The sequence below is a fragment of the Electrona antarctica genome (assembly GCF_951216825.1).
Source record: "Electrona antarctica genome assembly, chromosome: 20".
NCBI classification, from domain to species: Eukaryota; Metazoa; Chordata; class Actinopteri; order Myctophiformes; family Myctophidae; genus Electrona; species Electrona antarctica.
The window spans coordinates 18,762,505-18,787,243 of NC_136801.1; the positions used below are offsets into that span (position 1 = coordinate 18,762,505).

Consider the following 24,739-nt stretch of genomic DNA (forward strand, 5'->3'; position numbering starts at 1 on the left):
ACCACGTGAGTCATGGTCCCGGAAGAATTTTGAATTAAGGAATGCAAATTGAGAGTCATACAAACAAACAAGACAAATAAGAAAAGATAAAATGATGTAGAGCAGGAGGCAAAATAAGGGCCAAGACCCCATGGGACCCCGGTTGACGAAGTGTATGAGGTTTAATTGGTTTTATTTATTCTCTCACACAAAAAAAGGAAGAAAAAAGAAAGAAAATACGGCAACAATAATTTATTTGGTAGACCTCTTCAACCCTGGTGTTCTATTTTGGGCATGTCATTGTAACATTAGCTTTTAGTTTTTACAGGACCATGAGCACATGGCACACAAGCTATGTTACACAATTATGATTTACCGTGGTCTGTAGTTTTCTTTAGAAATAAGGGCCACTTTTGCAACTTTTACCAGATGGCACTCTCATTGTTTATTTATAGACTACCGGTATATGCGAGTTCTTTTGAGGCAATGTGCGCAAACCATAGTCATGGAGTTGGTAATGAACAACTTCAGTGTTTAGTGAGCCAGAATCCTTGGATATTAAAGTGATTCAGAACCTTCTTTTCCTTTTCTTCCAGTAGACGAGTTGCCGCTGGAGTGATGAACTGGAACTAATTCGATTTGGTGCCTTTAAACGTATGCCTATGGCTATTTGGTGGGATGAGGGATCCTGGAGGGAGAATCACCAGAGAGCATCATCAAAGGCATTCACTATTAAAAGACAAGCACTTTGATGACACTTTAAAATGGGCAGTAATTAAAATCGTATTTGCATAATGTTCCTCAAAACTTTATGGACATTATGGGCAGCAAATTTAATTAAATTACTCACTCACCATGACCTTCACTCACCCCCCCCCCCAAAAAAAGGAAAGAAAAAAACACTAGTCGTTTTATTTTATACATTATGCTAATTATGCAGTTTAAATAATTGTCTCATTGCCAGTTTCTCAATTTCCCCAACAAACAGGCTACTCTTTATCTCTACCCCCCCTTTCTCTCACTGTCTCATGACAGTATTTAAAATATATCAGTATGGTACTAATACTTAAAGACAATTAGGAGCTTTGCTGTGGTGCATATAAGCCAAGGGATACCGCATATTTAGCTGAAAATTAAGGATTAACTTTCTTCTGGAAATGTTCTGCTTGATCCCTTCTTCAAAGCGATTGTGCCTCTGGGGGAACGCAAGGGTCATTATCTCTGCCCCATCATGTCACTAGAAGGACTGATTTTTCGAAGAAAGTTGGGACACTTTTGAAATTAGGCAACTCCGAGCTGCGCAACACCTTTAGCCAGCAACAGTACTGATAACTTACTAGCTCAATATTTCTTCTTATTTCCGGCGTTAATAAAACATGGCAGGTGTTCATACCACAGTGAAAAGCAGACCCTTAGCATATTGGTCTGTGTAGTAGTTGACAAAAATACAGACTGTGGAGCTTGCAAAACAATGGCGGCTCCTGAAGCAACAAGTGGTAACACAAACCCTGGAAGAACAAGAGCATGCAATAGTAGGCCCTAGAGCCTAGACCCTAGACTCTAGGGTGTTTTTGCTGTTCTATTGACGTGGATGTGGAAAGTGCACCGTGATAGCCACCAAACGACCATCTGATGGCCTAAGAAGAAGGAAAAAATAACAGCCAATAAAAAGACAAATTAATGGTTGCTTTTAAGCCACCACAACCAATGGTATACCACCACGGGAGCTGACCCAGTCTCAGAGCAAATGGTCCAGCTCATATATAAGCATGACACTGTTGGAGCAGCTCATTGTGTGTGTGTGTGTGTGTGTGTGTGTGTGTGTGTGTGTGTGTGTGTGTGTGTGTGTGTGTGTGTGTGTGTGTGTGTGTGCTTGCGTGCATGCGTGCATGTTCTACTTAGCCTATCAATAATGTTACATACTGTATCTATTGGTAGTTCCAGCTGTAAACCATGAGGGAATGGTGTCATGCTTTGGATAACTAGCTAAAGGTCTCATATATGCTGAGATAATACACTTGGTTAAGTCGCAGGTCTCTATTTTTGTCCATGCTAAACCACTTATCCCTAAACCACTTTGCTTGTTTTTACTATTTTGAAAAACATTTTTGAATAGTTAAAATGGCCAATCTACAAGCTCACAACGTGTCGATGTAGATCGGCTAGTTGAACTATTCAAAATTATTTTCAAAATAATAAAAAAAGGCAAAGTAGTTTAGGGATAAGGCGTTTACGCCGCGGACAAAGCCAACTCTTGTCGTGACAATTCATGACAATAAACACAATGTTTTGGGCCGAACAAATAATTAGAAAGACGAAAAAAACGTCAGGTTACAACACTTTTTTTGTTGTTTTTCTTCTTTGTAATTATTTATTTGGTCCAAAATATTGTGTTTGTCGTCATGATTTGTCACGAATCGAGTTGGCTTCGTATGACGCTTAAAATGTCTATGGGGAAAATGCATTGGGAATTATTTCCTGGGCCTGGAGTCATCATTTACAATTTACAATTTACAATTTAGGCATTTAGCAGACGCTCTAAATCCAGAGCGATTTACATTAAGCAAGAACAAAAAAGCATGGGAATACATCACATAAAAAAGCATTTATCATGAAACATGCGTAAACTAAGAACGTAACAGTGGAATATCTATATAATGAAACTATACATATATACTATACTATGCTATACATATGTACTATGACGTGCTATGACTACGTACAATGCAATTATAGTGCTGTCTACATAACATGCTATAAGTCTGTATCAAATGCTAAGGGGGTAGGGTAAGTGCTATGGGCCATGATGGAGTCTGAAAAGGTGGGTTTTCAGACTACGGCGGAAGATTGGGAGTGATGCTGCAGTTCTGACTGCAACGCTCTATAGTTCTGAACCTTTTCTAGATCAGGAACCACTTGAAAATCTTTTTAATTTTAATGTAATTAAAGAATTTTAATTTAAGCCAGTAAATAGATGATGCTCTGCTCAACTGAACCAGGCAACCTCCATAGTTGTTTGTACTAAATCAGATTTGGCATTAGCCTACCTCTGTGTAGTATTATAAGAGCAATACCGAAAGTGCATTCCTTGAAGTAAATGTATATAGTATTTCTTATTCTCTTTGTTTTATTATTCTCTTAAGTATTATTATTATTATGTATTCTCTTATTTCATGTGCAAATAAACCTAGTAAAATAATACTTTTATTATTAGTAATAAATAAGACAATGCTGCTGCTTTCAGCTTTAAACACATGGAGAAACGCTACTAAAAATCCGAAAAAACTCGCTCGGTGTGTGGGGACCTTAAAGGTCCCTATAAAGGTCCCCACACACCGGGCGCGATTTCGGATTTTTAGTAGCGTTTTTCCGTCGGTTTTCCGAAAAACGCGTCCAGTGTGCAACCAGTGAAAGACATTGGTCCATCTCGCCAGATGAGAACCAGGTAAAAAGGCTTTTAAGGTTGCAGATCCAGTCTATAGCGAATGCAGAAATGGTCTGTGTGCCCAAATGTGTTAGTGTTAGTTTGTTTGTGTTTGCAAATTACTGTATACATATACAGTAGGCAGGCTCTAGACCGGATCTACGCTGAGCAGTGAAGTGAAACAATTCTCTGGCAAAAAAATTGCCGTCTTTATTTAGGCTACTCTGGGTAGGCCACCTGGCCTGGTGGAGATGCGCTCAGCAGTGTCCCTTTGTAATTGCCTAATGTTCTTATCTCTCACAATGTATAAATGCATGCATAACCAAGTCCTCTCCCTATCATTCTTGCTAAGGAATGAGATGAATCTCTAGATTACAAGACAAACAATAAGCTGTGCCCAGAAAGTAGTGCCATGTGATTCCCTTAAGCTCATGATTATAGAATAATATTGAATCGGCCCAAATTCAGTTCCATCATAAAATATTGGAACTACTACTACTACTACTACTAATAATAATAATAATAGGTGTCATCAGATGGCTTCATCTGGCCACTGTTTAACAGCAAGGTCAATACTGCAGTTAGTTTCTCAGAACTGTCTCATGAACTTCAGAGTGTGACCTCGGCTGAATCCAGTGTGTCGGTGAATAATGTACTCTTATCTCAGATGAGAGACCAGATGAAACCCTTTGGGTCAATAAATGCAGCATTTAATCATTTGAAACCTAGCATCCCGAGGGGGAGGGAACATTCACAACAAACATCTGAACTACAAGCTTTCACACGCAGAGAAATGTGTTGTGAGCTTGTAGATCAATATAACGATTGTATTATAGGCAGTTCAGAACGTTATAAGACTAGTTTGAGGGTGGTAATGTTCTTTTCGAAAAGTTTGACACACAGTAGGGGTGCTGGTACAACTTGCACAGACTAAAAAGCTGGGCCTAATGAAAAGGGACAACCCAGAACAATTAAGTAAGTGGTTTATTGTCTGTATCAGCCGAACAAGGTTCTGGACCAAGGAACTGGATTGCTGACCAGTATTTACCACACATCTTAGTTACCCAATCCTTGCAACTGATACTGATACGCTACACATGGAATTCAATTGCCGGCGCCCGGTATCGAACACAGAAAGTGCAATTCAAAAGGCGAGCACTCTACCGAGTAGACCCAGTTACCCGGACACCAGAAGACACTGATTTCATTTCTAATCTTGTGAATAAATAGCATGTTTCTATGATGGTATAAATATTCATACCCGGCCCCTTCATTGTTTTTTTTTACACTGTCACTTCACTTGTGATTACATCAAACATGTACTTGTTTTGTTTGTTTATGAAACTATTTAGTCCATCCAATTTAGTCAGAAACGTGAGTTTTTGTCAAAGTGTCAAAGTTGATTGCAATTAAGCAGTACCTCTGGGGAAATGTGAAATTACACCACATGTCTTAAACCAAGCAAGATGATGTGGATTTTAAGAACATGTCTGTGCAGCTGTCATGTTATGCTACTTGATTCCATACGGTAATGTCAGCTTCTAGTATAACTTACTCGCATGCACGTAAGTGATGAAAAAAGTGAAAAGTGAAAAAAAGAAAAAAGAAAAAAAGTGGTATGAATAATTACACCATCAATATAGAAACATTCTATTTATTCACAAGATTTGAAACATGCTATTCATTCACAAGTTTATAGTTTAACTGCATTTTGCCACACTTTGCTGTTGTATAGTGCATTCTCTGACCCAGTAAAGGTCCCTGCACACAGAGCACGCTTTTCGGATTTTTAGCGGTTTTCCGAAAAACGCGTCCAGTGTGCAACCACCTTAAGGGTACAACGCGTCAAGAAACGCCTAGAGCAGGCGTCTCTTCTGGGTTTGGGTTTGGGTTTGGACACTTTCTTGCTGCTTCTTCGCACGTATATGTGCCCACCCCACACTAGTGTAAGACAAAGTAAAAAAAAAAGGAATTCCGAAAAACACAAATCAATACCCAATAAAAGACCAATAGCATACGACGGTACATTCCTTTAAATACAATGGTGCATTTATATAGCACTTTCAAAGCACTTTACAACGTGCATTACATCCACCCACTCATACACATTCCACACACTGTGATGGCAGAGGAAACCAATATGCAACGCACCAGCCCGCTCTACGGGAGCAGTTACCAATTCCCAAGCGGCCACTCTATTTCCTGAGCGACTATACCTCCTCCTTTAGTCTAGGACTCTAGGTCATGGCTTAGACATGCAGTGTATACAACTATATACACAGTATTTAGGAGAGGAAACCAAGCTGTTATAGGAAAATATGACCCCATACTTTGGATATGTGCCAAACCACCCAAAAGCCCTATCTATCCAATACAAACAACCTGACAATGACCACACCCTTTTTCATCAGAAGTGCTACTAACAACATTCCTGTATCTTCTTTAAATGTTGGAGTTACAGATTTTTATGAGGTGCTCAAAATGTTCACAATGCCTTGTTTGGGGGGTCAGAAGAGTGTTAAAAAAATATTAAAATTGCGTAATGGGAGGCGCACTTCAAATGACCATAACTGGATTTGAAAGCTGTTGTTGTGAGCGCAGTTAGCAGTAGCTCATACCCCTTAGCTATCATTACAAACAGTTACATCAGTGATGCGATACAAACTCACAAATGATTTACGATCGCCGGGATGCGCGACGGCTCACCATGGACAGCGCTCGAAGCTTTGAAAATCCTGTTATAATGGAGGCTCAATGGAGCTGGATTTAAAAATCCCATAGCTGGTGGGGACGGAGTCTCTCCATAGTAACCGGAGCAATGCTAAAAGGTAAATTGACTGTCGCCGCTTTCATATATGAAGTATACGGTTGTCTACGAACATGTACGTAGTTAGCACCTTTAGTGCCTTTAGCTTTAGCTTGATTATAAACGTAGATGGCAGAGAAAAGGTTAATAAAGAAAGAAATAATTAAACATCTTGTTTGAATTTAAAATTGCCAATTTAACAACAGAAGATGACACAAATGTTTGAAATTTGCTCTCTCTGTCTGGAAACATTAAGTTAAGAAATATATGGCAATTTCTAGTTAGTAATATGGTGATAACTTGACATAACAGACAATTTCCATGACACCCTAAACATGGCATTCTGAACATTTTGAGCACCTCAGAAAATCCAATGGTTTGGCCTACAAGAGAGAGCTACAGCATGTCGGTATAGTAGCACTTCTGATGAAAAAGGATGTGGTCATTTAAAAAATTTGGCACATATCCCAAGTTGGTCTTTGCGGTCATAGGCCTATTCACTTATAACAGTTGAGTTATCCTCTTCTAAATTATGCGCATACATGTATAAGCCAGGTATAAGCCAGGTCCTGGCTCTACTATATAGAAATCTAACAGCGATTCAGCAGGGAGCTGGCCCCCGATTGGCCCCTTAAGTAAGTTATTAAAACATTAAACCTCCAAGGACAAGCCTATTCTGAAACACGCGCAAGTTTTAATTATGCATGAATTAGATAACGAGACCCTCTGATTGAGCCTCCAGCAAGGTTTTGGTCACTACAGGTCAAGGACTAGTTAGGGGCAAAAAGCCCTCTTTTACTGACACTGGCTCACTCAGTATGCACACACACATTGCACGCACGCATGCGCACACACGCACGCGCGCGCACACACTACTTCTTATTAGTCACACAGCAAAGTAGGACAAACTGGAACCCAAGAGAAGCACTGGAGACTAACTAGAATAATTTTGTCATGTAACAAGGAGTCTTTCCCCCCCTTTGTGTCGTAATCTTTTTGGTGATAAATCGTCAAACCACAACTGGGACTTTAAGCTCACAGACACTTTGGCAGTATTTGTATTCCACAGTTATAGTTGAAGATCAACCATTTGTGTGGACTTGTGTGTGACATCAAGGTCTCTAGGCTCTAGCACAGAATAAAGAGTAGAGCAAGGTTGAAATTGCAGACAGACATAAACGGTTCTTCCTCATCGAAGCTCCCTGCAGTATTTTTCCGTGGTGGAGATCTCATTTAAGTAATTAGCACCACAAAGGAAGGGAAATGGATCGTTGTACATCTGAGAGCGTTTAGATCTTCTCATTGAGCGAGTACAGACAAACAGGGTCGGGGAAATTAAGTCTGGCTGTGTCTTAGTGAGTCCTGTGCCCGGACAATGATTAACGGTGGGACAAATGATAAATCTGCCTTGATTATTTAATCATAATGTTTTAGCCAACACAAATCATCAAACAAATTAATTGCAAGAGCTGTACACATCAAAGGGCATCAGGTTTTTAATGTATTATTTGTCATGCTCTCTCGCTATGGAAGGTTTCACAGCGTGCTTGCATATACATTCCTGGGACTATTAAATCAATAACATTAGATGTGCAGGATGATTGCACGAGTTATAGTTATTGTGGATGCAGCCATATTTCAAAGATGCCAAAAAGCGTGGCTTTATTTCAAATACAAGTTCCCTGAGAAATCCATTTTGAATTCCAATAGCACGGTGACTTGCTCCAGCCGTATGTGCAAGGCCTTTCCCCACCATATCCTCTGGAAATATATTACTGCAGCACATTCAAGTTTTCAAACATTCATAATTGAGTAGCACATGATGAATAGCACAAGGGTGTTCCATTTTAGGCTGACTGGAGAAACAGTGGCAGCAGCCATAGCTGTGAATCACTTTCTCAAAGACATCAAGGACCATACTGTATATAGATATCAGTGCAAAACAGAATGCACAAGAGCCTGGCAGTGCTTGAGGATGAATATGCTTGCCACTTGCTTGTTTTTATAGTTAGCATTTTATGTGCTACTGCATGTGAGATTGTATGCTGCATGAGAATGTAATGCAGTCTAAAATTTAAATACCATATATATCTCACAAATCCGTACAAAAAGAAAGTACCACTATTTGAGAAGGAACAAGAATGCCACTTGGTGTTTTTGTTTTACAGTAGCTACACATTTGTATATCATTTTTGAGGGGCGCTAGCCCCTCCTATACACAAGTTTAATGTTTGCCTTTAGTTCAAAGTTTGCTTAGTAAACGCATTGACAATGAAGGGAAACTTTACGTCATAATGTGTCGTTTACGTCATATTGTCTCTTTATTGTTAATGGCGTTTAATGTTTGTGTTGGCACCGTTTGTTTTACATCACCATTACATCACCTAATCAACATGAGTTAGACTTTAATATATTAGCGCCCCTCACTTCACACAGGAGTGATTTTTATTCTGTATGAGAATAGTATGCCTCGGAATACAAAGGACAAGGTACAATCCAAAACAGAATGTGCCATATCCAGTGTTTGGAGAAGAATAATGAATATAAATCGCCACATCCATCTTTGGCATTATAGTCTCTCTGATTCTGTAAAAATTACATATTTCTTGTCATTCCAGTTCAAACAAGACCTAGAAATATATTCTAGTGTCAAAAAGGAAAAGAAAAAAAGAAGCAATATAGTACATTCCTCCTACACGTATTGTTCAATGGCATCCAGGAACTGGGGTGATAATGTATTTCACAAGTCACCCACACGGTGAGTAGAGCCCGACGGACCGATATGTTGGTTTGGCCGAAATATCTGCCATTATTTGTATGACATATCGGCATTGGCAATCATGCAGCCTATGTTTCACGATTTTTTACCTGACGTAATTCCCTGACCCAACACGTGAGCTTGTAGATTGGCTATTTTGAAAGGTTTTGAATGAAACTGGTTGAATAAAATATTGGTGGTCTATAGGCCCTCCAAATATCTAGCATTGGTCGTGCTCTAATGGTAAGTGAGTGCTTTTATTTAGTTGCAGTAGAAAGAAACAGGACAGAGCGAATGGGGGAATGACATGCGACAAGTCACACATCAGATTTAAACCTCATGCAATTAATTGTCTCTGTTGTCCCTGCACTAACCACAATGTCACCACCTGTTTATTTGTGTGAATTTTCCTATTCTTTCATTTTAACCTCCCTCCCTTCACCTTTCCTGCCTTCCCCCATCATGAATAATAAAAGAATACAATACAGAAAATGAGAAAAGAATCTCTGATTCCTCCCACACACCAATGAATGAAGTGAATGTACGTACAGTAAGCTATAAAGAAAGGTGACTGAGGCCTGCGATGCATTGTACACACATATTCACTGCACTGCACAAGTGATCCTTGAAGGGTTTCCAGGGTAACCAAATGGACTCTTATCGTTCTATAACTTCATACTGTAGTAACTGTACATTACACGATAACCATGTTATAAATAAACTACTACTACTCGATGTCAGGCACCGCATTCCCTTGAGTTTGAAGATGGTCAGGCCCATATGTGCCCATATTATGGAGCTGACTGATTTGTTTGCGTATATGAGCATGTAATGCCTCCTTCCTTGTGCCCATATATGGAGATCTCTGTACTGTCAGTGCTTGTCCCTTCATGCCCATATGGAGATCGCTGATATCATCGGTTTATTCCCATAAATGGGCATAGCCCTTTTGTGCCCATATATGGAAACTGACTGATCATTTTGCACTTCTACAAATGCCTTTGCGATTCTACTAATGCCTTCTAAATCCTGGCAGTTTTCTGAAAAACCCCATGTTTCTATGTCAGTGGTTTTTCATTTTCATGTCAAGGACCCCCACAAATATATGTAATTGGCTGCCGACCCCCATCTGAAAATATGTTGTTCCAGGGACCCCCAGGGACCCCCCCTGGAACAACGTTTTTAACGTTCACAGTGAACGTTAAAAACGTTCACTGTGAAAGAATATATTATTCAAAGATTTGCGCCACCTTTTCACGTTTTTTCAAAAATAGCGGACCTACAAGCTCCTCTACAAGCTACGAGCTTGTAGATCTGCTATTTTTCCACAGCTAAAGCATAACATAATGCTTAAAACACCAAAAGGGGTTCCTGTCCAGAATGGGTTAAAAACCGTATTGTCTCGTCTCGACCCTTTGTTGTGGTTTGGGCTTAAGATTTAAAAATGTTCACAAAACAAGTTTGGCAGATGTTATGGGATTCATAAATCATGGACATTTGAATTTAATTCATTAGTCAGTATATTTTCCTGGGATTATTCTTGGGTAGTTAATTGCACACTGTTTGTAGCATTTATCCCTCTCTTTTTTTTCAACATTTTGATTTCCAACAGATATGCATCCATTTTTTTTGGCTAGTATAGGCTATAGACCTTTCAAACCAATTTCAACACAATCATTTAGAGTGATGGATTACCTACTGTATATCTCAAGCAGGTTTTAAGTATCTGCAAAAAAATGTTAAAGCACTTAAAATAATATAATCCAGTGGCTTCCTCAAAAATCTAACAAACCATAATTGCTTTGGCAAATGGCAACAGTCTATAAATAAATAAATAAATAAATGCATACACAAATAAACAAACAAACATGTTGTTGCTGGCACGCGGTGTCCAAAACTTGTTAACAAATGTACTGCTTCTGATGGAAGGTTCCGCCAGTTGGAATCCAACCGGCAACTGCTTCTGGCGTAACGTTCCGTCTGATAAGCTTTATTATTGATATCAAACAGGATCGCTGATCGCTGTTTTTTTTTATGAATTTTTTTGCTTGGCCTTTCCTTCTTTAGCGATCCTAGACCGGATTGCGCAACTGCGCTGCCGTTCACCTCCCATTATACAGGCTGACTAAAAAGCTGAATAACTCGAAATCTATGGAGCTCTCCATGGTTTGGATAAAACGCGCAATGTTCGGAGGTCTTTTCTGATTATCCAGTGATCTAGATGGGAACATTGGCGCTTTCTAGAGCAAGGGTGGCTTCATTTTAGCTCACTAGCATTGACGCTATTTATTTAGCATCTAAGATGGCCACCCAAACAGGATGTGAGTCCAGCGTGTGTTACACTACAAACAGCTCGGCAGTCTGCTGTTGGCTCTGCGTCCACCAGGAGGCAGCAGATGGGTTAATACTTGTCATTGGTTAAATCTTTGGTTACACATTGTGAGCATGAACATTGATTATGTAAGATCCTTTTGTATGTCAATGGGCATTCATTGCTGTGCCTTTCTGCCCAACAGCGACAATGTTACCTGTCATCCAATGTGTAAAAGTGCATGCTATTTGACGATTTGAATTAAAATCACGATTCTCATTATGAACGATGAACGAATCGATTAATAATTGACAAAAAAAAATGTACCCTGTTACAGGAGTTTTCACTATATGGTTTGGTGTTTGTGATATGAAATATAAGCTTACTATCACAGTAAAGCGCTTTGAGCACTTGGAAAAGCGCTATAAAAATGCAATCTATTATTATTATTATCATCATCATCATCATGTCTTCAGTCATTTTCAAGTGACTGCAGTCAGACAGACACACTTCAGCGTCTTTCAACAAGGGTCCAGCTGACCCTCGTTGACAGACAATCGTTAATATTACTTGCATCAAGACAACTCTAGTGTGACTGAGTGTGTCTCTAGTCTCTGTGCACTAACACAAGTGATTGAGTTCAAAAGTACCTGTGCAATACATTATGGGTTTCTGCATACTGTGCATGTGTGCATTTTTACAACCAGCTAGCCTAAGCCTACCAATTTTATTTATTTTACAGCATTTATTTTGTTCTGGAAACTGAGTGAGAAAACCTTGAACCTGAAAAAGTTTTACTAAATGCACTCTGCTTTCATGCCAGAAGACTGGAGTAGATTGTGCTGAAATCTTATGTATTGAATTGAGAATCATTTTGAATAGAGAATCGTTCTGAATTCTCAAGACATACATACAAATGTTCTTTCTTTCTCTCTAGAGAGCAGTCAATGGCAAACAAAAAACAAAACAAAAAAAACTTTAGTACAGCTTGGTAAGGTGTTTGCTGGATCTTTTGACAAATTGGTAAGTATTTAACTACAGCCAATATATGACTGGTTGCTGATTTATTATGAGTATTGCCGCTCTTGCCTTGTGGGAGCCATAATAGCCATATTGATGTGTCCCCCCTCGATCCTATTGAGACTAAATGAAGGCGCTCTTTATAGAGACTCGTTCCTGCATGGCACTCATAAACTCTTCTCTCTTCCGTCGGGGTGACAGTTTAGTCTGCACGAGTGCTGTGGGCGCTTCTTAAGTTTAACCTGGAATTTATTGGCGCGTGATCATGAGACGGTGCATAAATAAGTCCTTTATGAAGGATATTTCGGCAGCCAAGGTCACACACATGCTGCCACTTCCTGTCAGGAGTGTTTATTAGAGGAGGGCCACTCACTTGATTAAAAAATGATTTAGATGGGCATCCATGTTGAGAGATACTCAGCTTGGCTCATTATTTTTATATGCCATACTCGAGAGGATTAACAAATTTAGGTTCTAGAGAAGGGGAGGATACACTAGTTTTGACTTCTTAATACTCAAGATAGACTTAAGCAACTAGCGATTCTGGAATTTCTCAGTAGCTTTTGGGTAGTCATTAGGTGGACAGCATTTTCCATGGCGTGCATGCCTTAACCACTTATGTTTTATTCTTGTACAATGGTGCAGTGAAAATAGAGAATGTATGAAAATGTTGGATATGGATTCTAATGGATACAACACAAACCCCCACACATTCATTCATGCATGCATGGGCACACAAGCATCATTAATGTCAGAACTGATCTATAATTCATCATCGTATTTCATTAGTCCCAAACAGAATATAGCGTCTGATGAAAGTGCTTACCTATGGTTGTGGGTTTCGTTTGAACAATATCAATACACATCTTTGAAATCTTTGTACCACAGTAGGCCACTTGCATAATTACACGCTTGGAGGGCAATCCTCTCAGCAGCCTTATGAGTTTACAATTCAGCAAAGAGTGAATGTGCTCTGCAAAGTTTCGGGGGTTTCAGAGGTTCTGAGTAAAGCAGCAAGTTTATTATACATCCAAGTGGTTTGTTGAACACAGGCTGCTTAAATGCAGAAGGATTACATCCTAGAAGGCGAGAGAAGGAACTCTTGGGGGCGCTTTGATCGCTAGCTCAAAATCCATTACTGTGGCTCAGTAGAGACACAAAGATCCAGGGCTATGAATTAACATCAAAGGGAGATCATCTAATGGGGGAAGGTCCATTTGCCTTGTGCTGCTGGCATATACATTACACCTTTCACTGTGAAATGACTGTGCCACTATACCTGTTCCAAAATGACTCAATGGAGAATGTGGCTGAAGGCTGCTGCTGAAAATCGAGTAAAATCCCCAAATAGGGATGGTAGGACGCTATGGTAAATGCATCTTTGTATATGAAGGCAATGCCATACATGTCCTTATTTCAGTAGGACAGGGATTGTATACTGCATATAGGCTGTTCTTTATTTTCCCAGGGAACGATTAATAATAATAATTTTGTCAGATATTAGAAGTTTTTAAACAAGGGATTAACACTTGGGATTGCATATCGACTCTTAGGACGGATTCACACTAGGTCTTCTTGATTCGAAGTACGGTCACCACCGTACTTCGAAGTACGGTCACCTCTTTCCCCGTAACACCGCCATGCTGGAGTGGCTGCGCAACTCGCGCACGTGCCCCACACAATATGCATGCACTTTGCGCCGCGACACAGACAAGGACAGAGGGTGGATTTGCGACATATATTTCACTTTCCCACCACCACAACTTTGCATGCGACGTGACACACAGCGGGACACTGCGGGAGAGAGAGAGCCCAGAGCCGGCCACGCCGCAACACCCTGGCTACCTTGCACCCCCCACCCCTCCCTTACCCGTTTATCTGTCCGGAGGAGCACCGCCTTTATCACCGCACCTAGAGGCTGCCAGCCACCCAGCCGCCCTTTTATTTCATCTACGTTTCATACACGCTGCTGCTGTTTCCATTAACTGAGTACGATTGCCCTCCCCCTACTGGCCATCATTCACATTAATTAAGGTGTTTTAATCCATCCATGTCGGCGAGAATTTGTGTATTCTGACACCATGTAATGAGTTGACGTCTGACACTCTGGACTAGTGGCCTGGAATACCTAAGCATATCATTACATGTGTGTAACTGTAACGGTACAAGTTGCCTCAGGACTATGGGGCTTTGGGAGACAGACAATGTCATGTGACAGAAGAAGAGTCACTTGTCAGAGTTTGGAGCGAATAATAAAGTTTGACTGTGTTCCAAAGCAGTGCGTGCTGACATATCGTCTTTGAAACCTCACAACATTCGTTGTGAGGTTTATTTCGTTTATTCGTTAATTGTCACATGACAGTGACCTCACTGACGCATCCTTAGTACATCTTAGCATCGTATGCTGTACTGACTAATCCATGGTATCTTTATCCCTGTCTTCAACTAGTGGCAGCATTCGCTACATACACAGTTTTTTAACGTTCGCGCTACTCAAACACTAGAGGAATTATTATTTCATGTCAACATTCAAGTAGAACCATCAGAAGGTATAAGCCGGTAAGCTAATGTTATCGTGATATATAAATGATATATGAATAGCAGTCCACCTCGTGTCTGTTTCACACATTTGCTTTGCAAGGGCAGAAATTATGTCTCAGTCTGTTTACAGGATTTTGCTCCAACCATTTAACCAGACCTCACTTTGGGTAATGAGCTGGAGTTAAACCCTCATGAGCCGAATCATGGCTAAGCCAGAACAAAAATAATCCAAAAATAGAGTGAGTGAATTGAACACTGTAGTGTAAGTGATTGCAGTTAGTGTTCACCAGGCCTACAAGGATGCATAGGTAGACATGGATGAATCTAGGTTGTTAGATTCTATGGTGCCATAGGTTAGTGGTTCTCAACCTTTTCAGTCTCCCCTAAAAGAAAGGGGGGAAAAAAGGAAAAACACTGGAGGGATCCCCCACCCCGACAAGCACTTTAAACAATTGTCGAGGCATTACATTTAGTTTTACTCGGTTCCACAGACACATTTCGTTTCGCTTCTTTTTTAGATTAGTTGACAATTGAGGCCAGTGTTTCACTAGTTAAAGGACCAAGCAGTCCTGAAAGGACTTGGTCCTTTATTGTTATTGTCTCTTTTTTTCTTCTCCTTCCGCCAAAAATAGCAGTTCTGGCTGAACCGTGCAGACGGTTTTCGCGAAACTTGGCAACATGGTAGAGGGCCATGCCAAACGGTGAGAATGCGAAGCCCACAACCATTGGCCAAAGGGTGGCGCTATAGCACTCAATTGAAAATGCAAACTTTGACCACGCATAGCTCATGAACCGTTTGACCATCAGCAATGACATATGCATCTCCTCATGCCGAACAAGTATCGTGCTCTTACTTTTGACCTCTGACCTCTAGATCACCTGCCATTTTGAATTAAATGAAAATCAATTAAAATGCATCTCCTCCCAGGATCTTTGATCAAAATGCACGAAAACTTCTACACGTGAACTTTGGACCTATACGGACATAGGAAAGTATAGTACGTTTTTTTAAGTGAAAAAAATAAGGTTTTATGAGCCAATGAAAATTGCCGTTTTGTGAAAATTCTTCTTTACTTTGTTCTGTTGTAGTGCCTGTGGCTTTGCTGACCTCTGCTGGATTAAAGTGCCTCACCTGTCAATCACCTGAGAATTCTGGCTGCCACACCCTGTGTCAGCTGTTCGTGATTAGTTGCAGGCTATAGAGACACACAGGGACTACAAATTTCACACCCCCAAATGAGACTGCGGTCCCACTTCTGGTCCATTTCAACGGTGTACTGCAGCTGCCAATGCAATCCCTATGAGAGGCATCATAAAATACCCTCATTTCACTGGTCCATTACTGAGGCTGTAGCAATTTTTTGTGTTCTAATAAAGTGTCCAATATGTTTGATTTGTCCTTTTCAATGTCACATACCTGCCATCTCAAACCCACAATGTACTATAATATACTCCATCAGTTTGTGAAAAGTGCTAGCATTGTAAATCTCAAGTCAAAGTGGTCGGCGGTCGCACGGTATATACGTCACGGTTGCATCCCTTGAGGTTTTCAATATCCAGATATATTTGTTGTATTTCGTTTTATATGCTATGTATTTGTTGAAAATTATCTAAACAGCATCTTGCAAGACTATTATTAATACTCATCTGGACAATTCACTAGGTAGTTGGAAATGTCAGGATGTCACTCCTCCATTTATCTGGGTTATTTTCCCATGCAACTATTCAGCCAAGTTAATTATACAACTAGTTAACAACGGTAAAACACACCGTCAGAGCTCCGAGGTAGGTAGAACATATTAGTAGTACATGTTCAAAATATAGACATGAATAACAAAGTCAGATTGGGATTGGGATATATATTGAGAATTCCACTCTTCAAAGTCGGCGCTCGTAGCCTCGGAGTCGTAAAGGCAGTGACGTGACAATGTTGACAAAGACACTTCATACATTTGGAAACATATTTTTATGATTGCAGTACACCGTTCCAACGGACCAGAAGTGGGGACGCTGTCTCATTTGGGGGCGTGACATTTGTCATCCCTGTGTGTCTCTATACAAGTAAGACGCGTAAACGCGGGAAGCGAACGAAGCTGTTGTGGCAGTCACACACACACACACACACACACACACACACACACAGTCACACACACACACACACACACACACACACACACACACACACACACACACACACACACACACACACACACACACACACACACACACACACACACACACACACACACACACACACACACACACCCCTCTGTATCGTTCCAATTTCAGTTGCCCTCTGGTGGCGGGCGGGTGGTGTTACAGCGTGACACACAGATACACAGACAGACAGACAGACAGACAGACAGACAGTTTTGGCCAGCTTCTATAATTAGTGCTCACTTCGTTCGCAATAAGAGGAGCTGTGGCCAGCAGCTCATTGTCTCCCAAACACCCAAACTGAACAGTTGTGTTCCCTTTTTGTTACTGTTATTATTTAGTTAAGTTTCAGATGGGATGGTCGTAAGTATTCTTTTGACTGTCCATCGGTCCCTGTTTTGCAATGCCGGATTTTAAATACATTTGTAATATTTTTGTAAACTTTTGATCTGACTTCATGTCCTTTTATTATGTTAGCCCTTGTTTGAGCCAAGTTTAAAGGGCCGTAACAATGCTAGAATCTGATTTGTTTAGTGCGAATAGTGTATAAAGAACACAAAGAACTTCATCCTGATCAAATCAAGTTCTTTACTCATGAATTGATAGTTTATTTGATGTTGTACAGTGATTTTGAAACGATTAAAGACTGATTTGGACACCTGGTCTTTCAGGTCAGATTTTTTGTGTCCTGAAAGGATTCCCTTCCATGGATGGTTCTGGTACCCAGACCTGGTGAGCCGACCCGGAACTCTGAACCCCCCTTCCCCCCCACAAATGTGGTAATCTGGTTCTCCAAATTGGAGAAAGAGACTGATTTCCCTTTAGAACTGAATAGGAACTGAACCGGGACTTTTCAAGTCAACAACTTAAAGTTGCCTCCATTTGTTTGTTTTTCATGAATGTTCAAAGCTGTTTATTTTCTGTGAAGTTTAATAATAGTTTTTCAGTTAACCTTTAATCCCTGTTTCCGACTATCATTTAATTGGTTCTCATTGAGCTCCTCGTCAATTCATTTATCTTTACCCATCTTTATCATTAGTTATCCTTGCACAACTTGCTACAAAAACACTGATTTGTTTTTGTTATGTTAACAATGCAAGAACTGATTGTGTCCAGTTAGCTTGGTATAGGTACAGTAGAGCTCTTGCCTTTGCAACACATGGTCATGGGTTCAAATCCCGGGCACTGCCAACTCAGTGTATTCAAGAACCCTGCCCCTCACTATAAAAAAACGACCCTGTCACAATTCCATGGTCTTCTTTTTCTTTCACATTTCTATGGCTTATTGTGGCTTATTGCTTATTGCCTTCCTGTTTGGTCCTGCCTTATCGCAGCTTGCAGCGATTCTTTTCTAGTTTTGATTACATTTGATGCGATAATGGGCTTTTTTCCATTTAATTGCTTAGGAATTAGTTCTCAAAAGTCCAACTCCAACTGGGAATACGGCTCACAGCCTATACGCACTGGATAAGACAGCAAATTGACAAACTTCCAATAACAGACTACAGGGGAGTTTATATAGACACAGCACTTACGGGACACAGGTGAATCAACCGACAATCAACACAGGGATAGGCTGGGACAAACAGGACACATGTGACTAGGATTAACAAATAATCAGGGTGGAGAGACAAGACAGGTAGAAGTAACCGCAAACAACAGTAGATAGGAAGCACAAGAACAATACAAGAAAATAAGATACACAAGAAACATTTGGGGAAATAACAGTCTAACAGAACTCAGACCTAGACACAGAACATTTACTGAACGAGTAAACGTAAATCAGCCAAACAAAACTAAAGCCCGGACATAATATGTCCGGGCTTTAGTTTTGTTTGGTTGATTTACGCTCCACAACCTTTGGACTTTGACCATATTATGGTCAAAGTCCAAAGGTTGTGGAGCGGGTCGTGACATTAGATATTAAGTATGCCAATGACGGTCACGTACAATGAGAGCGTCCACTCCAACCAGTTATGATATGCAAATAAGCGATAGAAAACCAATCGTGGCCCAGGCGGTGGCGTAACCGTCTGGGCACCCGACTGGTAATCCAGTCGCAGTGTGCCGCGGGTTCGACTCCCGAGCCCGACACGGCCTTTACTGCATGTCTTCCCCCATCTCTCTCCCGTTTCCTGTCAGCCTACTGTCTGTCTCTTCAAAAAAACCAATAAAAGGCGTAAGCCGCAAAAAAAAAATCTTAAAAAAAAAAAAGAAAAAAAAAAAAAACAATCGTGCAAATGTCACCATTTCCCCAAACAGTTTTCTCTTCTCTCTCCTGGGCACAATTTTGCTGCCCCTCTCGGGATAGTGGCCTAGTCTGTTGCTTATAATGTGTCGCCTATAGAGCATAGGAAGATCTGGCCCTGGGTGGAGAACAATGCTTACTCCATTTAGACCGTAGGACGTGTGGAAACGTCATAACTAATCCAATCTGACTTCAACATGCCTCTCGTTCAAAATATGAACGCGAGCGATTATCAGCGACTTTATCGTAATGATAGCGAGGTAAGCAAGCAAAAATATTTCTCCCGGTTTTTGTGCACTTTAACTCTGTAAGCTAAAAGCGTAAAAGCGGCCATATCTGTGCGGCCCCCCCGAGCTGTTATTTGGAATGAAATCCCAGTGCTGATTGTGTTAACCATTATGGGTAATATCCCCTGATGGACCATTTTCTGATTACCGGTACGTGAGAATTTGTCCGCACCATCACAGCCTCAGTCACGTAGCAGTGGTGCTCAGCTAATCAAGACACATGAGCTGTAGTGCCATTTGAATTTCCATCTCCTCTGATTGTTGCAGTAAAAAGAGGAGATGGAGAGATTCCCCATTAGACAAGGCCCTTTAATTAACGGTCTCTTGTCATCAGAGCAAGCAGCGAGGCCTCCTGTCTATAATGGCCTCTACCGGCCGTTTGCCCACAATCATTAGCAGAGCCATCTTTTCAGAAAATAACGAGAGGTTGGCAGAAAGGTGGCCACTTATGGCCACAAGCTCACAACGTGTCACGATGCAATGCGGTGTGAGCTTGTAGATACTCTATTTGAGCTACACTATTATTATTTAAATGTTTGTACTCACCTAAAATGCCATGCCTAATATAGGGTGGTTACAGACAAGAATAGACGGGTGGGCGTGAATTGAGATCTGCAAAAGACAAAGAAAATAGATTCAGAGGTGAATTTGAGGATATAACGCAAATGCTCGGGGGTGGCAGTTGCCATCCCCAAATGATTCACCGGATCATTAGAAAGAAAGAAGAACAAAATTATAGCATGGTCACCTCTTTATAGAAACCTTTCAGAGCGTGCAGTGCACTGCAGTGTCACGCATATTTCACCATGTCGGCCCACCTCTAGCCTGTCCCCTCAGTTTAGTTTCGTTTCAGTTTTTTTACCCCCCTTCTCACATAGAGCTAATGAGCTGGCCTTCAACGTAATTGTCTTATCAATCTCATTAATACGGAGGCTATTTGTTTCAAGTGCTGATCTGCCCACTGAACTGTTGTGCAGACAGCACACTGCTGGGAGCCAGACGGAGGAGCTTGTTCCAGCATTTCGCTTTTATGTCGCCGCTGCCGTATCAGTGGAGACACGCTCCTCCGGCTCCCGGAGAACACCAAGGTTGAGTGGGTGATGTTAATGACAGCGTTATTAATACGACTGGTGGTGCAGAAATTATGCGCACTCCAAAACACAAGCAAGTTTCCGCACCTGGGGATCAGCAGCACCTGCTTGACTGCCTCGGCGCCTCCCCTGCACCTCTGGTCTCAAGGCAGCACACCATCACTGTCATCAAACCTCCCCCCCCCTATACACACACACACACACACACACACACACACACAGACACACCTCCCCACCCTGCTAGGCTACAGTACACAGTAACGGTGCTCCTCTGCACTGGCAAAATGTTAATTAACAGCATTCAGTGGAACAGGTCCATGGCTGGTGTGTGTGTGTGACGTGCGTAGCACTGGTGACATGTGGGTGGAAACATGTTCGGCTTGTGTCGTGTCAGCGTGTGCATTTTTCCTGGGCCTGACAGATTGGCCAATTAACCTTATTTACCCCGTATCGCTCCCACCCTCTAACGAGCTCCACCGGGCTTCTGTCCTCATAATGAGGCGACTGAGAGTGGAGGCCATTGGCTTGTTGGTTTCAATCGTGTTTGTCCCCCAATTATTCAGGTGTCAAGGTGGTGGCTTGTGTAGGGCAGGCTACTCTCCTATACTGGCTGGATGGGATTTATTTTTCCTCGTTGTTTGGGATTGGTGTCCCTCAGGTGGAGGTCTGACGGGGATTTAAATGAGCATAACAATGTGTCCTCTATAGGCCTCATTCACACGTACCAAACACCAATCAAGCAAATGTTTGGTCGTTTATTTGTTTTTTTGGGCCACCACAATGCTTTTCCAATGGGAGTCACATGGTTTGATCAAAAATGTGTGTTTGATTGCTGATTGCTGGTGGTGTTCTGCCCCTCCCCCCTCATCAAACAAAAATGTTTGGTCAAACCATGTGAGTCCCATTGGAAAAGCATTGTGGTGGCCCAAAAGAAACAAAAAAACGATTTGCTTGATTGGTGTTTGGTACGTGTGAATGAGGCCTCAGGCTTCGTACACACCTACACAACAAATGTTCGGTCCGTGTGTGATGTCTGATTGCTGTTTGATTGCTGCTCCAATTCATTTTCAATGGGAGTCACATGGTTTGACCAAACATTTGTTTGATGAGGGGGGAGCAATCAGCAATCAGCAATCAAACACACATTTTTGATCAAACCATGTGACTCCCATTGGAAAAGCATTGTGGTGGCCCAAAAACACAAAAAAACAACCAAACATTGCTTGATTGGTGTTTGGTACGTGTGAATAAGGCCTCAGGAAACAAGAACTGATCAATTATCAGTTAATTACCAGTGGCTGCCTTATACTGTATCTCCAGAATTGTGCTATGAAATGTAAATATCTGTATTATAATGTCTGTATTTATGTGTGTGTGGAAACAAGTTATCACCCAGTGCCACATGACGCCTCCTGACACCTTTCTTTAATGTATCCCGTTGGCACTGACGCCTAATGACGCCTAATGACGAACCAAAGGACCCTTTTATAACAATAACTCTGATGGAAATACAAATGGACTGTTATGGGTCCATTTGGTTAGCCATTATATGTCTCGCCTCACGCACAGCTGTCGGTTGTAGTGTTGACATTGGCTTGGCAGGTACTGTACAAAGAACATCTGTCATGTGTCAAAATCACGGGGGTCCGCGGATCGGCGGGTCCAACGGGGGTCCCCATGGAGGCGCGGAGGTCGGTGCAGGGGTCCGCGGTAGTCTGCGTGGGGGTCCGAATGTGTTACTGATAAATCAGCGGGTGTGCTCCGGTGTGCTCGGCTTTGCTGCGCCGATGGCATTAAAAGTGTCTGGCTGCGTCCCCCCCTGTATGGGTTGCGTAGAAAGGCAGCCAATCAGAACTACGCGTCAGTATGACTAGCATGTCGCGGCGGTGGCTCAGGGGTAGAGTGGCTGGATGGTAACCGCAAGGTTGCCAGTTCGAACCCGGGCTCCCCCAGAGTTAGTGTCGAAGTGTCCTTGAGCAAGACACTGAACCCCTAATTGCTCCTGATGTGCTGGTTGGTGCCTTGCATGGTTTCCGCCGCCATCGGTGTATGAATGTGTGTGTGAATGGGTGAATGAAATGCACAATCTATGTAAAGCACCTTGGATAAAGGCGCTATATAAATGCACCATTTACCATGTCAACTAGCATGTCAAACTTTTCATGGGTATTCATAGACCAGTGCTTTTCAAGCCACTGGTCTGTACGATATAAGAATGGCTGAGCAAATATTAAAGAATGTTTACATGCCCGGTCGCATGTGCTTGTGGGCAGCTGATTAGCTCAGTGCACCGTGATGAATGGTGTGTGTGTGTGTGTGTGTGTGCGCGCTCGCGCACGCTTGTCTCACAAGATGGCTGGCAGTTGAAGTTTGCTGCATTTCATTGCCTATAGTCGCTCTTTCTGTGTTTCCTGCCTCTCTTTATCTTGCAAAACTCATGAAAAAAATACATGAATGAATGAAAAACTTTCCACCACTGGGCGTTTACAAATTTCGTCTGGAATTTACGGCTCACTTTAGTTTCACATAATGAACAATTAGTCAATGCACAATGACTAATAATTAGGGCATAATTAGAGATTCCCCACGGATAATTCAACTGGACACACATGCCTGTTGCACGAATCAGCACTATCAAATGTGTGAACCTTCTGTGCCAGTAAATATTAACTTGAACCAAAGGACCTCCCTGCCTCACTGCCCAATAAAGATAAGGAAATATACATTCATAACTCATAACCACATCTCCTCTTCTTTCATCAAAGTTTTATCGGCACATGCAAATTGCCACCTGGAGGGTTGAGGAAGGGTATGTAGACTGGTATGAATAGTGCGTATTTACAGTGTATTCTTTAGTGCATACCAGGGAATTACAGCTAGTGCTAACACTATTGTGTACTCAACTCAATAACATCTGTCCACAAATTTAATACAATTAGTGCATTGTTTACTGTTGACTCAATGATACGGTTAATGAAGTCATTTGGAATTGACTGGTTGGCTTTCACTGAGGTGCTTCCATCATGTTATAATTAACCACTTAAACCCCACATGGTTGAGCGCAGTCCCTCCAGGGCTAGTGTATTCAGATTTCTATTATTGTGGGGAAAGCGTTCTCTGACAAATAGCTAATCGACAAGCTCACAACTCGTCACAGCGCAACATGGTTATTGTGGACCTTATACTGTACAATATGACTTTCTCTTGTTACGTTTAACCCATTCTGGGCGGGAACCCCTTTTGGTGTTTTAAACATTATGTTATAATTTAGCTATTGAAAAATAGCAGATCTACAAGCTCATAGCGCGCCACCGAGTGGCGCGCTACGAGCTTGTAGGTCTGCTTTTTTTTTAAATCGTTAAAATGTGCGACGTCAGGCCTGAATGGGTTAAAGGCAATGCTGGGACACAGCATTCAACTCTGTTCTCAAGGTCATTACTAATGACTCATTAGTAATGTGCTGTGAACAATAACGTATAGCCTTTTTAACACTGGACATCACTGTTGGACATTGTGAACAGCCTTCCATTATACTTTAAAGTGTTTAAATGTCTGAGAGTACTTTACAGTACAGTACAACAGGACCTTGCTGATTGCAAGTCACTCTGAATAAGAGCATCTGCTAAATGCCAGGGAAATTGATTTAACAATATAATCTGCAGTGACAGTGCAGATGTGCACTATATACCACCATTTGTGAGAGTTATATATTCTTAATCAATTTTGGCCCCCTTTGGCTATAAAATCAATGAATCAATCAAGGTCAGCTTAATTAGATCAACAAACCAAGAATTTAAGACATTTGACAGTGGATGGTGTACTGTAATATACACAGCCCACAGCTACTCTCATTACGTCTTCACTACTTGACGTTTGAGTAGGAAATTAGGAATTAGCATGTTCAATCATTATTCTTCATAACATCCTGAGGCATAACAACTGTGCTGTTTCATTTACAGCCACAGTACACAAGGTCTGTGGAGATCACATTTCGTTCCGTTTCTGGGGCTTCACTTTACATCATGCCACCTCCACACTGTACTCTTGGGCTCAGCGTTGCTTGATTGGCATCTTGATTTTAATTACAGGAGAGAAAACTTGCTTTTCGCCTCGTTAC

The 24,739-nt window shown here is 41.4% G+C and overlaps 1 protein-coding gene across 1 annotated transcript in view; it reads right to left on the reverse strand.

Moving 5' to 3' along the window:
* LOC306913112 (cadherin-12-like) overlaps positions 1–24,739 on the reverse strand; it is a 300,046-nt gene that overhangs the window by 196,553 nt on the left and 78,754 nt on the right. The window contains exon 3 of the mRNA XM_079489647.1: positions 20,078–20,143. The gene's annotated coding sequence lies outside the window, so the exon portion shown is untranslated. The remainder of the gene's footprint in view (positions 1–20,077; positions 20,144–24,739) is intronic.